The 13,596-nt window shown below is 46.9% G+C and overlaps 1 pseudogene; it reads right to left on the bottom strand.

The window, feature by feature from the left end:
• Positions 1 to 7,111: 7,111 nt before the first annotated feature.
• On the bottom strand, positions 7,112 to 7,297 carry LOC111531348 (annotated as a pseudogene).
• Between the last annotated feature and the right edge of the window lie 6,299 nt (positions 7,298 to 13,596).

Below are 13,596 nucleotides of genomic sequence, written 5' to 3'. Positions count from 1 at the left end.
GGCCAACATGGTGAAACCCCGTTTCTACTAAAATACAAAAAATTAGCCGGGCGTGGTGGCGCGCGCCTGTAGTCCCAGCTACTCGGGTTCCTGAGGCAGGGGAATCGCTTGAACCCGGGAGGCGGAGCTTGCGTGAGCCGAGATCACACCACTGCACTCCAGCCTGGCGACAGAGCGAGACTGCCTCTCAAAAAAAAAAAAAAGTTCGCTGACTACTCCAGAGACCGCTTAAAGGCGTCTCAGAGCGGGGCAAGCCTTAGGAGGGATTTGTCAGGTTGAAGTTGCTCACGTGGTAATTCCGTGGTGTGAGAAGCCCCGAAACCTCAGAATGTAACTCAGACCCAGGTCGAGGGCAAGGTTTTCAGTCACAGAGCACCTGAACACAGAGATTTGGTGGCTAATGGCTAAGCCAGGGACAGATTTTTTTTTTCTCATGCTTTGTAGGGCTAATAATTATAAACATTTCATTTTGGTGGACCTTCTTCATGAAGAGATGATGTCAAGGCACTCATCACAGGTTAAGCTGAACATTATTACTATTATTATTTCCAGACTGGGTCTCTCTCTGTCAGTCAGGCTGGAGTGCAGTGGTACAATCACGGCTCACTGCAGCCTCGACCTCCTGGGCTCAAGCAATCCTCCCGCCTCAACCTTCTGAGTAGCACCACCACTCTCGGCTAAATTTTGTATTTTTTTTTTTTTGTTGAGACGGAGTCTTGCTCTGTCGCCCAGGCTGGAGTGCTGTGGCGTAATCTCAGCTCACTGCAAGCTCTGGTTCCCGGGTTCACACCATTCTCCTGCCTCAGCTTCCCAAGAAGCTGGGACTACAGGCGCCCGCCACCACGCCCGGCTAATTTTTTGTATTTTTTAGTAGGATGGGGTTTCACCATATTAGCCAGGATGGTCTCGATTTCCTGACTTCGTGATCCACCCGCCTCAGCCTCCCAAAGTGCTGGGATTATAGGCGTGAGCCACCGTGCCCGGCCTTAAATTTTGTATTTTTTGTAGAGATGGGGTTTCACTATGTTGCCCAGGATGGTCGGGAACTCCTGGATTCAAGCCATCTGCCCACCTCCGCCTCCCAGAGTGTTCAGATTACTGGATTGAGCCACGTACCTGGCTGAACGTTATTTTTTAAATCACCAGAGAAAGTAAAGGAGTGCTCAAAATAGTGTCAGATGATGAGTGGGATGACTGTGATGAAAGGAGTTTGTCAAAAAAAAAAAAAAAAAGCTAGTTCCAAGAAAGAGAACGGAAAGAGTAAAGCAGGAGCTGTCAGAAGAGGTAAAAATGTCAGAAGAGAAAACTATGTAATTTGAGGCCAAATTACAGAAAATAGTTCCTGCAAAAATCAGATAGATATTCAGCACCATAGGAAGGGGGTGAAAATCAGATAGGTAGGTATCCTTAAGAAGTTGTGGCCTGCCAGGCGCGGTGGCTCAGGCCTGTAATCCCAACACTGGGAGGCCGAGGTGGGTGGATCACTTGCGGTCAGGCGTTCGAGACCAGCCTGGGCAACATGGCCAAACCCTGTCTCTCCTAAAAATGCAAAACAATTAGCTGGGCATGGTGGCGCGTGCCTGTAGTCCCAGCTACTCTGGAGGCTGAGGCAGGAGAATCGCTTGAATCCAGGAGGCAGAGGTTGCAGTGAGCCAAGATTGCACCAGTGCACTCCAGCCTGGGCAACAAGCGCGAAACTCTGTCTCAAAAATAAATAAATTAATTTAAAATAATAATAATAATAAATAAATAAATAGACTGCATCACAGCTCATGCTGTAGAAAGATGTTTCTGGAGAGAAAAATTCGAGTAGCCAATTTAAATCAAATATTAGGAAAATTAAACCAAAGGAGCTCATGCCTGTAATCTGAACACTTGAACACTTGGAGAGGCTGAGTCAGGCAGATTACCTGAGGTCGGGAGTTCAAGACCAGCCTGGCTAACATGGTGAAACCCTGTCTCTACTAAAAATAGGAAAATTAGCTGGGCGTGGTGGCACATGCCTGTAATCCCAGCTCCTCAGGAGGATGAGGCAGGAGAATTGCTTGAGCCCGGGAGACGGAGGTTGCAGTGAGCCAAGATTTTGCCACTGCACTCCAGCCTGGCTGACAGAGCAACACTCTGTCTCAGAAGAAAAAAAAAAAAAAAATTAAACCAAAAGACTAGTAATACTTCAGAACTTAGGGACTGTCAAACCAGTTGCAAGAAGATATATTCATGCAATATTTGTATTAAGAGTCTCTCTAGCTGGGCGCGGTGGCTCAGACCTGTAATCCCAGCACTTTGGGAGGCCAAGGCCAGTGGATTGCTTGAGCCCTGGAGTTCAAGACCAGCCTGGGGAACATAGACCCAGTCTGTATTTTAAAAGTTTTTAAAACAAAAAACAGCCTGGGTGCGGTGGCTCAAGCCTGTAATCCCAGCACTTTGGGAGGCCGAGACGGGCGGATCATGAGGTCAGGAGTTCGAGACCATGCCGGCTAACACGGTGAAACCCCGTCTCTACTAAAAATACAAAAAACGAGCCGGGCGAGGTGGCGGGCACCTGTAGTCCCAGCAACTCGGGAGGCTGAGGCAGGAGAATGGCGTAAACCCAGGAGGCGGAGCTTGCAGTGAGCTGAGATCAGGCCACTGCACTCCAGCCTGGGCGACAGAGCAAGACTGTCTCAAAAAAAAAAACAAAAAAAAAAAAAAACAAAAAACAAAAAACAAAACGAAAAAAATATCTCTGAACTAAGTGGACCTTTGATCCCCTCACTCAAATTTGACAGTTCTCCATTATTCATAAGTGAGGTAATAGTTGTTGGAGATGGTCTTCTCTGAATGCAAGACTAGTACTTTGGCCTGATTATGAACTTCCTGCCATCCTAAGGAGTCATCCCAGGTGTCCACTATATCTTTTTCAGCATTGAGTACTAGCACAGTCACATGTAGGCTTTCTTCCACAGTGAAGACTTCGCATCAGTCAGAATGATGCCACAGGTCCTCGGCCTTTTCCACACTGGGCTCACTTTATCAACTAGCAAATGCTCATTTACACCTGGTCCACCTGGACTACCTCCTTATCTGTAGCCCTTTCACCTCTGTGTCCATAGAAATGTCTTACCTAAGCTCTGAAATCTAAACATTCAGAGAGCATCTTGATGCTTGAGAGCATCTTCACAGAGGTATACCTTTAAGATCTATGGTTTAAAACAATTGAATTCCAAAATGTTGCTTCTTACAGATTGACCTGCCTGATTATTTCCTGTTGTTTATGTACATTGATTATTATCAAAAACTTAATACTTTTTTTTTTTTGAGACGGAGTCTCGCTCTGTTGCCCAGGCTGGAGTGCAGTGGCACGATCTTGGCTCACTGCAAGCTCTGCCTCCTGGGTTCATGCCATTCTCCTGCCTCAGCCTCCCGAGTAGCTGGGACTACAGGTGCCTGCCACCACGCCCTGCTAATTTTTTTGTAGTTTTAGTAGAGACAGGGTTTCACCATGTTAGCCAGGATGGTCTTGATCTCCTGACCTCATGATCCACCTGCCTTGGCCTCCCAAAGTGCTGGGATTACAGGCGTGAGCCACCGCGCCTGGCCAAAAACTTAATAGTTTTTAATAAATATTGTCAGGCATTTTTTCGTTTTTTTTTTGAGATGGAGTCTTGCTCTTGTCGCCTAGGCTGGAGTGCAATGGCACGGTCTTCGCTCACCGCACCCTCTGCCTCCCAGGTTCAAGCGATTCTCCTGCCTCAGCCTCCCCAGTAGCTGGGATTAGAGGCGCCCACCACCAGGCCTGGCTAATTTTTGTATTTTTAGTAGTGATGGGGTTTCACCACGTTGGCCAGGCTAGACTCAAACTCCTGACCTCATGATCCACCCGCCTCAGCTTCCCAAAGTGTTGGGATTACAGGCGTGAGTCACCGTGCCCAGCCAATATTGTCAGTGTTAAAAAACAAGTTCCCCTCTAGAAACTCCTCATCCATACAATTGGTTACAGGTTTGGAGCATTACAGAGGTTTTTAAATCTTCTACTTAGTAGTTCTTGAAAAATTACCTTACCTATTAAGCTGAGATTCCCCCTTCCCCCAGGACAGTGCCGTTAAGTAGGCAGGGATCACCAAGGTTCAGAGATGTCTCTTGCTCAAAAATCATAGTATCTGTTAAATAGCAATAACTGTAGCTAACACATACTGCATTCTCACTATGCTTTGCACTATTCTACTTAATCCCATTGAAACCTCTTAACAACCCAGCAGTAGATACTACCACCATTTGGCAGAAAGAAACTGAGTCACCCAGCTTCTAGATGGCTGAGCTGGAAGTTGTATGGAGGCTGGAGGCCCCATCTGATTCCAGAGTCCGTTCTCATCTACTGCAATTTAGATCCTAGTAAGAAACGGGCTTTTCAGGCTGTCTCCTAAACCCCTCCTCTTGTCCCTTTCCCATCTGAGAGGAGAATGAAGAAGTGAGAAAGCCAACTGACCTGTCTAGTCACAGTATAGGCCCTGTCCAAATGTCAGTTTTCTTCTTGAAGTGAGGTGCTCTAGGAGGCAGAGATAACCCAGGTGGGAAGAGGCAAATTTGGCAGCCACAGCCTTGTCTGGTTAATTTTCTTGACCAATATAGAAAAGTGCAACTTTGAAGCTGCTCTGATGCTCACTGAAGTGAGCTACCACCAGGAAGGCTGGACCCCTAGGTTATATGCAGTTCTTTCAGATAACGTTTTTTACTATGTATTAAATAGTGAAAGAAGGATTATGGGATACGTGAGCTTGCTGGTTACTTGCTTGAATTGGTTTCTTTGCCCAATAAAAGACCACAGCTTGATTAGGTGGTAGGGGCTAGTGTTGGTGGAGTGGCTGCCCTTACTTTGCCTATTTCCCCAGCAGGCCAAGCAAGCAACTGAGGGCCTTACTTGGATGTTAGTAAGCTAAGTTCTAGCTCGTCACCCTTTTTTTTTTTTTTTGATACAGAGTCTCACCCTGTCGCCCAGGCTAGAGTGCAGTGGCACGATCTGGGCTCACTGCAACCTCTGCCTGCCAGGTTCAAGCAATTTTTGACTAATTTTTGTATTTTTACTTATTTGCTTTTATTTTATTTATTTATTTTTTGAGACGGAGTTTCCCTCTTGTCCCCCAGGCTAGAGTGCAATGGTGTGATCTCGGCTCACTGCAACCTCCGCCTCCTGGGTTCAAGCGATTCTTTTGCCTCAGCCTCCTGAGCAGCTGGGATCACAGGCACCCACCACCATGCCCAGCTACATTTTTTTTTTTTTTGGTATTTTTAATAGAGATGGGGTTTTGCCGTGTTGGCCAGGGTTGTCTCGAACTCCTGACCTCAGGTGATCCACCTGCCTCGGCCTCCCAAAGTGCTGGGATTACAGGCATGAGCTACCGTGCCCAGCCAATTTTTGTATTTTTAGTAGGGACAGGGTTTCACCATGTTGGCCATGCTGGTCTGGAACTCCCGATCTCAAGTGATCCGCCTGCCTTGACCTCTCAAAGTGCTGGGATTATAGGCAGGCATGAGCCACCACACCTGGCCAGCTCTTTCTTCATTCTAAGTCATCATCTTTTAGTCTGATCATGAGTTTTCCCACCAAAAACTGTACAGTTAGATGCCTTCACCTCTATGGAGTCTCAGGAGAGTCAGAAAACTTCATTTGGATCAAAATGTGCAAGGGACAGGACAGCATGCACTCTCTCTGCCTTTCTTTTTGTCTTATTAACTTACATTTTTTTTAAAAAAATTATGGAATATTTTAAACATACAGAAAATTGTAGATATATAACAAATTTAACAGACGTTTTTCTCTTTCCTTTTATTCTTTTTGGACAAAAGATTACAGATAGGCCAGGTGCGGTGGCTCCATGCCTGTAATCCCAGCACTTTGGGAGTCTGAGGCGGACAGATCACAAGGTCAGGAGTTCGAGAACAGCCTGGCCAACATGGTGAAACCCCGTCTCTACAAAAAATACAAAAATTAGCTGGGTGTGGTGGCATGTGCCTGTGCCTGTGCCTGTGCCTGTAATTCTAGCTTCTCGGGAGGCTGAGGGAGAAGAATCACTTGAACCGGGGAGGTGGAGGTTGCAGTGAGATTGCGCCACTGTACTCCAGCCTGGGCAACAGAGTGACACTCTGTCTCAAAAAAAAGATTACAGATAAACCAGTGCTCTGAGGTGCTTTTCGACTCTTCAAAAAAGCATTACTGGGCCAGGCGCAGTGGCTCATGCCTGTAATCCCAGCACTTTGGCAGGCTGAGGTGGGCGGATCACCTGAGGTCAGGAGTTCAAGATCAGTCTGACCAACACAGAGAAACCTGCCTCTACTAAAAACACAAAATTAGGCAGGCATGGTAGCATATGCCTGTAATCCCAGCTACTCGAGAGGGTGAGACAGGAAAATCGCTTGAACCCGGGAGGCGCAGGTTGCAACATTACTGGCCGGGCGCTGCAGCGGCTCACACCTGTAATCCCAGCACTTTGGGAGGCTGAGGCTGGCGGATCACAAGGTCAGGTGTTGGAGACCAGCCTGACCAACATGGTGAAGCCCCATCTCTACTAAAAATATAAAAATTAGCTGGGCGTGGTGGCAGGCGTCTGTAATCCCAGCTACTCAGGAGGCTGAGGCAGGAGAATCGCTTGAACCCAGGAGGCGGAGTTTGCAGTGAGCCGAGATTGAGCCACTGCACTCCAGCCTGGGCAACAAGAGCGAGACTCAGTCTCAGAAAAAATAAATAAATAATAAAATAAAATAAAATAAAAAATAAAAAGCAGGCTAGGCGCGGTAGCTCACACCTATAATACCAGCAGTTTGGGAGGCCAAGGTGGGCGGATCATGAGGGTCATGAATTCACGACCAGCCTGGCCAACATGGTGAAACCCCGTCTCTACTATAAATACAAAAATTAGTTGGGCGTGGTGGTGCACACCTGTAATCCCAGCTACTCCAGAGGCTGAGGCAGGAGAATTGCTTAAACCTGGGAGGCGGAGTTTGCAGTGAGCCAAGATCATGCCACTGCACTCCAGCCTGGGTGACAGAGCAAGACTCTGTCTCAGAAAAATAAATACATAAAAATTAAAAAGCATAACTGTACATATATATTTTTTCCTTTGGTAACTCAAACCACTCAGCCTGTGTCCTCTCCCTCTCACTTCCCCCCGGAGGAGAAGAAACATCAATGGTGAAAGCAACACCGGCTTCACACTCAGGAGAAAACTGCATCTCCTCTCTTCTCTCCTCATCTCTGTGCTCTACACTTTCACAGAAAGTTCTCTAGTAACCAACTACAGAAATGATCCCTGAAAGCCGCCTAATTTTTGAATGATAAAATATTTCTAAATTGGTCAGGCACAGTGGCTCACACCTGTAATCCCAGCAGTTTGGGAGGCTGAGGAAGTTGAATCACCTAAGGTCAGGAGTTCGAGACCAGCCTGGCCAACAAGGTGAAACCCCTTCTGTACTAAAAATACAGGCCTGGTGCGGTGGCTCACGCCTGTAATCCCAGCACTATGGGAGGCTTGAGGCAGGTGGATCACCTGAAGTCAGGAGATCAAGACCAGCCTGGCCAACATAGTGAAACCCCGTCTCTACTAAAAATACAAAAATCAGCTGGGCGTGGTGGCACACATCTGTAATCCCACCTACTCGGGAGGCTGAGGCAGAAAAATTGCTTGAACTCAGAAGGTGGAGGTTGCAGTGAGCCAAGATCACTCTATTGCACTCCAGCCTGAGCCACGGAGCGAGACTCCTCAAAAAAAAAAAAAAAAAAAACAAACAAAACTGAAGATAATTTTATACAGTCAATGGGGAGTATTGAAGTTTCAGGATCAGGGATTTAATAAAATTTGTGGCCTTTTAGGTAAATATCTTTAAAGAATATTGTTTCAGGCAATGTAGTTTGTGTGTGGGTGTGTGCTGTCTTGACTTGTTTTTAGGCTCTGGCTAAAAGTCAGTTCCTCTTCTTGAGCTGCCGATTATGTCTGCATCCCCAACCACCTCCGTTATCAGGCTCAAACACTAGGGACCATTATACACCCAGCCTAATCACTCCAGGGCCAGTTACTAGAGCCAGCCCCCATGTCCCTGAGCCCCCAGAAATTACTCAAATTAGCCAATCCCAAACCTGTTGGCCTTGCCTAACCCTTCTCTTCCTGCAAAAACCACAACAAAGGCTCTTCCGCAGTTCCCCCCTCACTCCCTCTGCCTAGCGACCCCTTCTGTTCCTGCTGAGTGGCCTGGTGTGAAGCCCCAGGGAAATAAGAATACAAAACTAAAACTTGGGCCAACATGGTGGCTCACGCTTGTAATCCCAGCACTTTGGGAGGCAGAGGCAGGCAAATCACTTGAGGCCAAGAGTTCAAGACCAGTCTGGCCAACATGGTGAAACCCTGTCTCTACTAAAAATACAAAAATTAGCCGGGCGTGGTGGTGAGCGCCTGTAGTCCCAAATACTCGGGAGGCTGAGGAGGGAGAATCACTTGAAACTGGGAGGTGGAGGAGCATCCTCCTCCGAGAGTCTGGAGCGCCACTACTCTCCAGCCTGACGAAGTGAAAGACTCTGTCTCAAATAAAAAACAAAAACTGTAAAACTTGTAAAACTGGTTTGTGACTCCTGTACTGCATCTAACCTCACCATACCTCACCCAAGGTAACCTGTTTTGTTTGTGTTTTTGTTTTTGAGACAGAGTCGGTCTGTTACCCAGGCTGGAGTGCAGTGGCTCGATCTTGGCTCACTGCAGCCTCCACCTCCCAGATTCAAGCAATTCTCCCACCTCAGCCTCCCAAGTAGCTGGGATTACAGGCACATGCTACCACGCCCAGCTCATCTTTGTATTTTTAGTAGAGATAGGGTTCCACCATTCGTTGGCCAAGCTGATGTAAAACTCCTGACCTCAAGTGATCCACCTGCCTGGGACTCCCAAAGTGCTGGGATTACAGGCATGAGCCACTGTGCCTGGCCAAATCTGAGCTTTTTATAAAATTTTCATCACAATGGTTCTTAATAAAGTTGACTTTAAAGTTTTCTTCCCTCCTACAACAGGGTGGGGAAAAAAGGTAGTTCACAAAGATCAGTTGATCTTTTTAAAATAATTTTTAATTGACAAATAATTGTACATATTCTTGGGGTACATAGTGATGATGTTTTGATACATGTAACGTATAGAGATCAGGATAATTAACATCCATCATCTCAAATAATTATTATTTTTTTGTGTTGGGAACATTCAATATTTTTCTCCTAGCTATTTGAAACTATTATGGTGAACCACAGTCATCCTATGGCATAGAAAATCAGATAGCTGTACTTATGTATATCCTTTAGCAAATCTCTCCTTATCCTTCCTTTCCCCCCACCATTCCCTTTTGTAAATTTTTTTTTTTTTTTTTACTTTTTGGAGACAGGGTCTCGCTTTTTCGTCCGGACTGGAGTGCACTGGCTCAGTCTGTGCTCACTGCAACCTCTGCCTCCTGAACTCAAGCGATCCTCCCAACAGCTGGGACCACAGGCTCTCCCCAGCACACCCCGCTAATATTTGTGTTTTTCTTTTTATAGAGACGCGGTCTCGCTATGTTGCCCACGCTCATCTTGAACTCCTGGGCTCAAGCAATCCGTCCCTCTCCGTTTTCCAAAGTACTGGGATTACAGGCATGAGCTACCGTGCCCGGCCTTGTTTTTTAGATTATTTTTTGTTGAAGGTCTCACTGTGTCGCCCAGGCTGGAGTGCAGTGGTGCGATCCCGGCTCACTGCAGCCTCGACCTCCCGGGCTCAAGCGATCTCTCCGTCCTCAGCCTCCGGGGTAGCTGGGACCACAGGCGCGTGCCACCACCATGCCCAGCTCTTTCCCAGTTTAACTGTGGTTAAAACTGGTGTGTGGGGGCAATGAGAGAGACCCGCGAAAAATGAGAAACAAGGGATAGGGCTGGCCTCTTTTGCGGACAAAGAAAAAGAAAACAAAGTTTCCTCAGAAAACTAAGTTGCCTCACAGCCTCCTGGTATCAGGAAGCACTGAGCCCGCCCAACGCGGGCTCCTCCCCGGGCAGGCTGCCCATGTCCGCCCGGAGCGGGCGGGGCTGCCGCGGGATCACGTGGCCTAGAGCGCCCTTCCGGCGCCGCCGGCGGTGGCGGGGCCGGGCGCGCCTGCTGAGCTGGGCGGGACGCGGACTCCCAGGCTCTGCGGAGAGCGGCTGCCACCAGCCTCTGTTTTTTTCTTGAGACCTAGTCTGGCTCTGTGGCTCAGGCTGGAGTGCAGTGGCGTGATCACGGCTCACTGCAGCCTCAGCCTCCTTTCGCCTCAGCCGCTCCGGTAGCTGGGACCACGAACGGGTTCTACCACCCGCGGCTACATTTTTTGTATTTTTAGTAGAGACGGGGGTCTCGCCATGTTGGCTAGGCTGCTCCCAAACTCCGGAGCTCAAGCGACCCGCCCGCGCGCCTGGGCCTCCCAAAGTGCTGAGACTGCAGGCATGAGCCACCGCGCCCGGCCGAGAGCCTCTTTTGGCTACTCCTCTCGCCTTTCCGGGGCCAGGCGTATGCAGCTCAGTGGAGAAGGGTCCCCGGCCTCTACGAGACGTCCTCGCTGCCGAGGTCAGAGGCGCGGAGAACGGGAGACCTGAGGTGCTTTCCAGCATGTTCCTGCAGCCCTCCACTCCCTCCCGCAGTTGCGTAAAGTCAGATCCCTGAAACACATCTCACATACGCTACGCGTGACTGGTGGTGTTTCTCCTTTTGAACCCTGATAGATACAGGAGGCCACTAACAGAGATAAGGAATTGTACTATATACTCCATACTTCAGTAACTGGGTGCTCAGAGACGAGGCTGAGTTCTTACTGATATCCTAATACCCACGGCAGAGGTTAACCTCCTAGCTGACAAGTGGTCAACTTTTCTGCCTTCGGGAAGACTTGGGGCCGGGCTGAGGGAGATAATCTAGAACTTTTATAGTGATCCCGTGTACATTTCCCTAGAATGGTGGATTAGGGTATAGGGATTAAATGTACAATGTATACTTTAATATACATTAAAAAGTTCTGGAAGGATGTACTTCAAAATGTTTTCAGTGGTTTCTTCCATTTTTTCCGTTTGGAATATTGGAACAACCGACTATGTTATTTTAGCCCTTTCTCCTTCATTGCTTCTCCAAATTCAGGGACCTCATTGGAGCAAATTTGTTTGCAGGTTATCTGGGCACCCTCTTGAAATAAATTCTCTCTCTTTGCTTTTACAGGTCTCAACTACTTCTTAACAATGTTAATTCCACCGACTACTATCAGAATCTGATGAGCAATCCACTCATCAGATAAGCTGTTTCTACACTCTCCTGAATGACCATATTATAGATGCTGGGAAAAAATTGTATTAAAGACTTATTGAGTCAGCTGGGCATGGTGGCTAACGCCTGTAATCCCAGCACTTTGTGTAGCTGAGGTGGGAGCATCGATTGAACCCAGCAGTTCAAAACCAGCCCTGGCAGCATAAGCGAGACCCTATCTCTACAGAAAATTTTAAAATTAGCCAGGTGTGGTGGTGTGCACCTATAGTCTTAGCTACTTGGGAAGCTGAGGTGGGAGGATTACTTCAGCCTAGGAGGTTGAGGTTGCAGTGAGCTGGGATCACACCACTGCCCTTCAGCCTGGGTGACACAGCAGGACCCTGTCTCTTAAAAAAAAAAAAAAAAAAAGTCGTGGACTTTGTTATCTTTATGCATATGACTTATCAATATATCTGTAGTTCCATATAGAAAGAACACTTAGATTGGGCACAGTGGCTCATGCGTATAATCCCAGCACTTTGGGAGGCCAAGGCTGGCAGATCACTTGAGGCCAGGAGTTCAAGACCAGCCTGGCCAACATGGCGAAACCCTGTCTTTACTAAAAAATACCAAAATTAGCCTGGTGTGGTGGCACATGCGTGTAATCCCTGCTACTCCAGAGGCTGAGGAATGAGAATAGCTTGAACCTGGGAGGTGGAGGTAGCAGTGAGTCAAGATTGCTCTACTGCCCTCTAGCCTGGACGACAGAGTGAGACTCCATTTCAAGAAATAAAGAAATAAATAAAATAAAACACTTAGGAACATGCTATAGAAAACTAAAATTATAAATGTTAAAAATTTAATCTGTTATTTGTTACTGGAATATGTTCATTCTTACACTTGGGACTAGACTTAGAGATTTTAGAAATTGCAGACCAAATAATGAAGCTCCCATGTAGATTTGACTCAGAAAAACACAGAACACTGTTGCGGAACACCATCCCTTTTCTCAGTTTTTACCCCTATTCTGCCTCCTCCATCCCTGGAAACAAGGCAACAGTCCTCTTCTGTGGTCACACAGTACCTTGCTTTAGATATTCTAACTGCCTTCTTCATCCTCTCAAAAGTAGATAATTTAGGTAAGACTTAAGAAGTTTCAGACTACTGGCTGGACATGGCTCACGCCTGTAATCCCAGCACTTTGGGAGGCCAAGGTGGGCAGATCACCTGAGGTCGGGAGTTCAAGACCAGCCTGACCAACATGGAGAAACCCCATCTCTACTGAAAATACAAAAGTTAGCTGGGCATAGGAAATACATATATTTCCATAAAGTATTGAATCTTCTGTTTAATCACATCAGTAGGAATCTAAAAGCAATTTTGGATTTTTTTTTGAGATTGGAATCTTGCTCTGTTGCCCAGGCTGGTGTGCGGTGGTGCAATCTCGGCTCACTGCAACCTCCGCCTCCCAGGTTCAACCGATTCTCCTGCCTCAGCCTCTCGAGTAGCTGGGACTACAGGTGCGTGCCACCATGCCCAGCTAATTTTTGTATTTTTAGTAGGGATGGGGTTTCACCATGTTGGCCAGGATGGTCTTGATCTCTTGACCTCATGATCCGCCGGTCTTGGCCTCCCAAAGTGCTGGGATTACAGACATGAGCCACCGCACCTGCCTAATTTTGGAATTTTCTACAAAAAATTTAGATTTTATTTCTGCTGCCATAAATATTAACTATTCCTACTCAAAAGCCTGGCAGCTGTCTGCCCACTGCTGTGTCGAACATATTTATGTGATCACTACCTCGCATGGTAACTCTGAGAGATGGGTGGTTTTATCTCAGAGGGACTTGTCCAATATCATACAAATACATTATACAGCCAGACTTCATTGTACAAGGCCCAGATATGCATGGATTTCGCTAACCATGCTTTTGTTAAGTAACATCAGTCTCCCAACAACAGGGTTCAAATATCAGTTACTACAGTATATTAAGTATGAGCAATTACATAAAATATAAACTTCGTTGCTAGCTCGTCAGTGCACAAAGCACTGTGTGAATAACAAGTGTACATGATCAGTGACAAGTTGCATAATTTCTTTGAAAGTCTGTTATTTCGTTCACTCATGCACAGAAAGGCATGTGGTTGTGTTGCTTCTTGTCTCCCACCACACCGGGCCTCTTGGTAGGTTTTTACAAAAAAAACTAATTCTCAATATTTCTTTCTCTTTTCTTTCTTTCTTTCTTCTTTTTTTTTTTTTTGTTGTTGTTGTTGGGGGACAGAGTCCTACTCTGTCACTCAGGCTGGAGTGCAATAGTGTGATCTCAGCTCACTGCAAACTCCACCTCCCGGTTCCAAG

Source organism: Piliocolobus tephrosceles, chromosome 9, assembly GCF_002776525.5.
Source record: "Piliocolobus tephrosceles isolate RC106 chromosome 9, ASM277652v3, whole genome shotgun sequence".
NCBI lineage: Eukaryota > Metazoa > Chordata > Mammalia > Primates > Cercopithecidae > Piliocolobus > Piliocolobus tephrosceles.
This window is presented reverse-complemented; position numbering and strand designations above follow the sequence as displayed.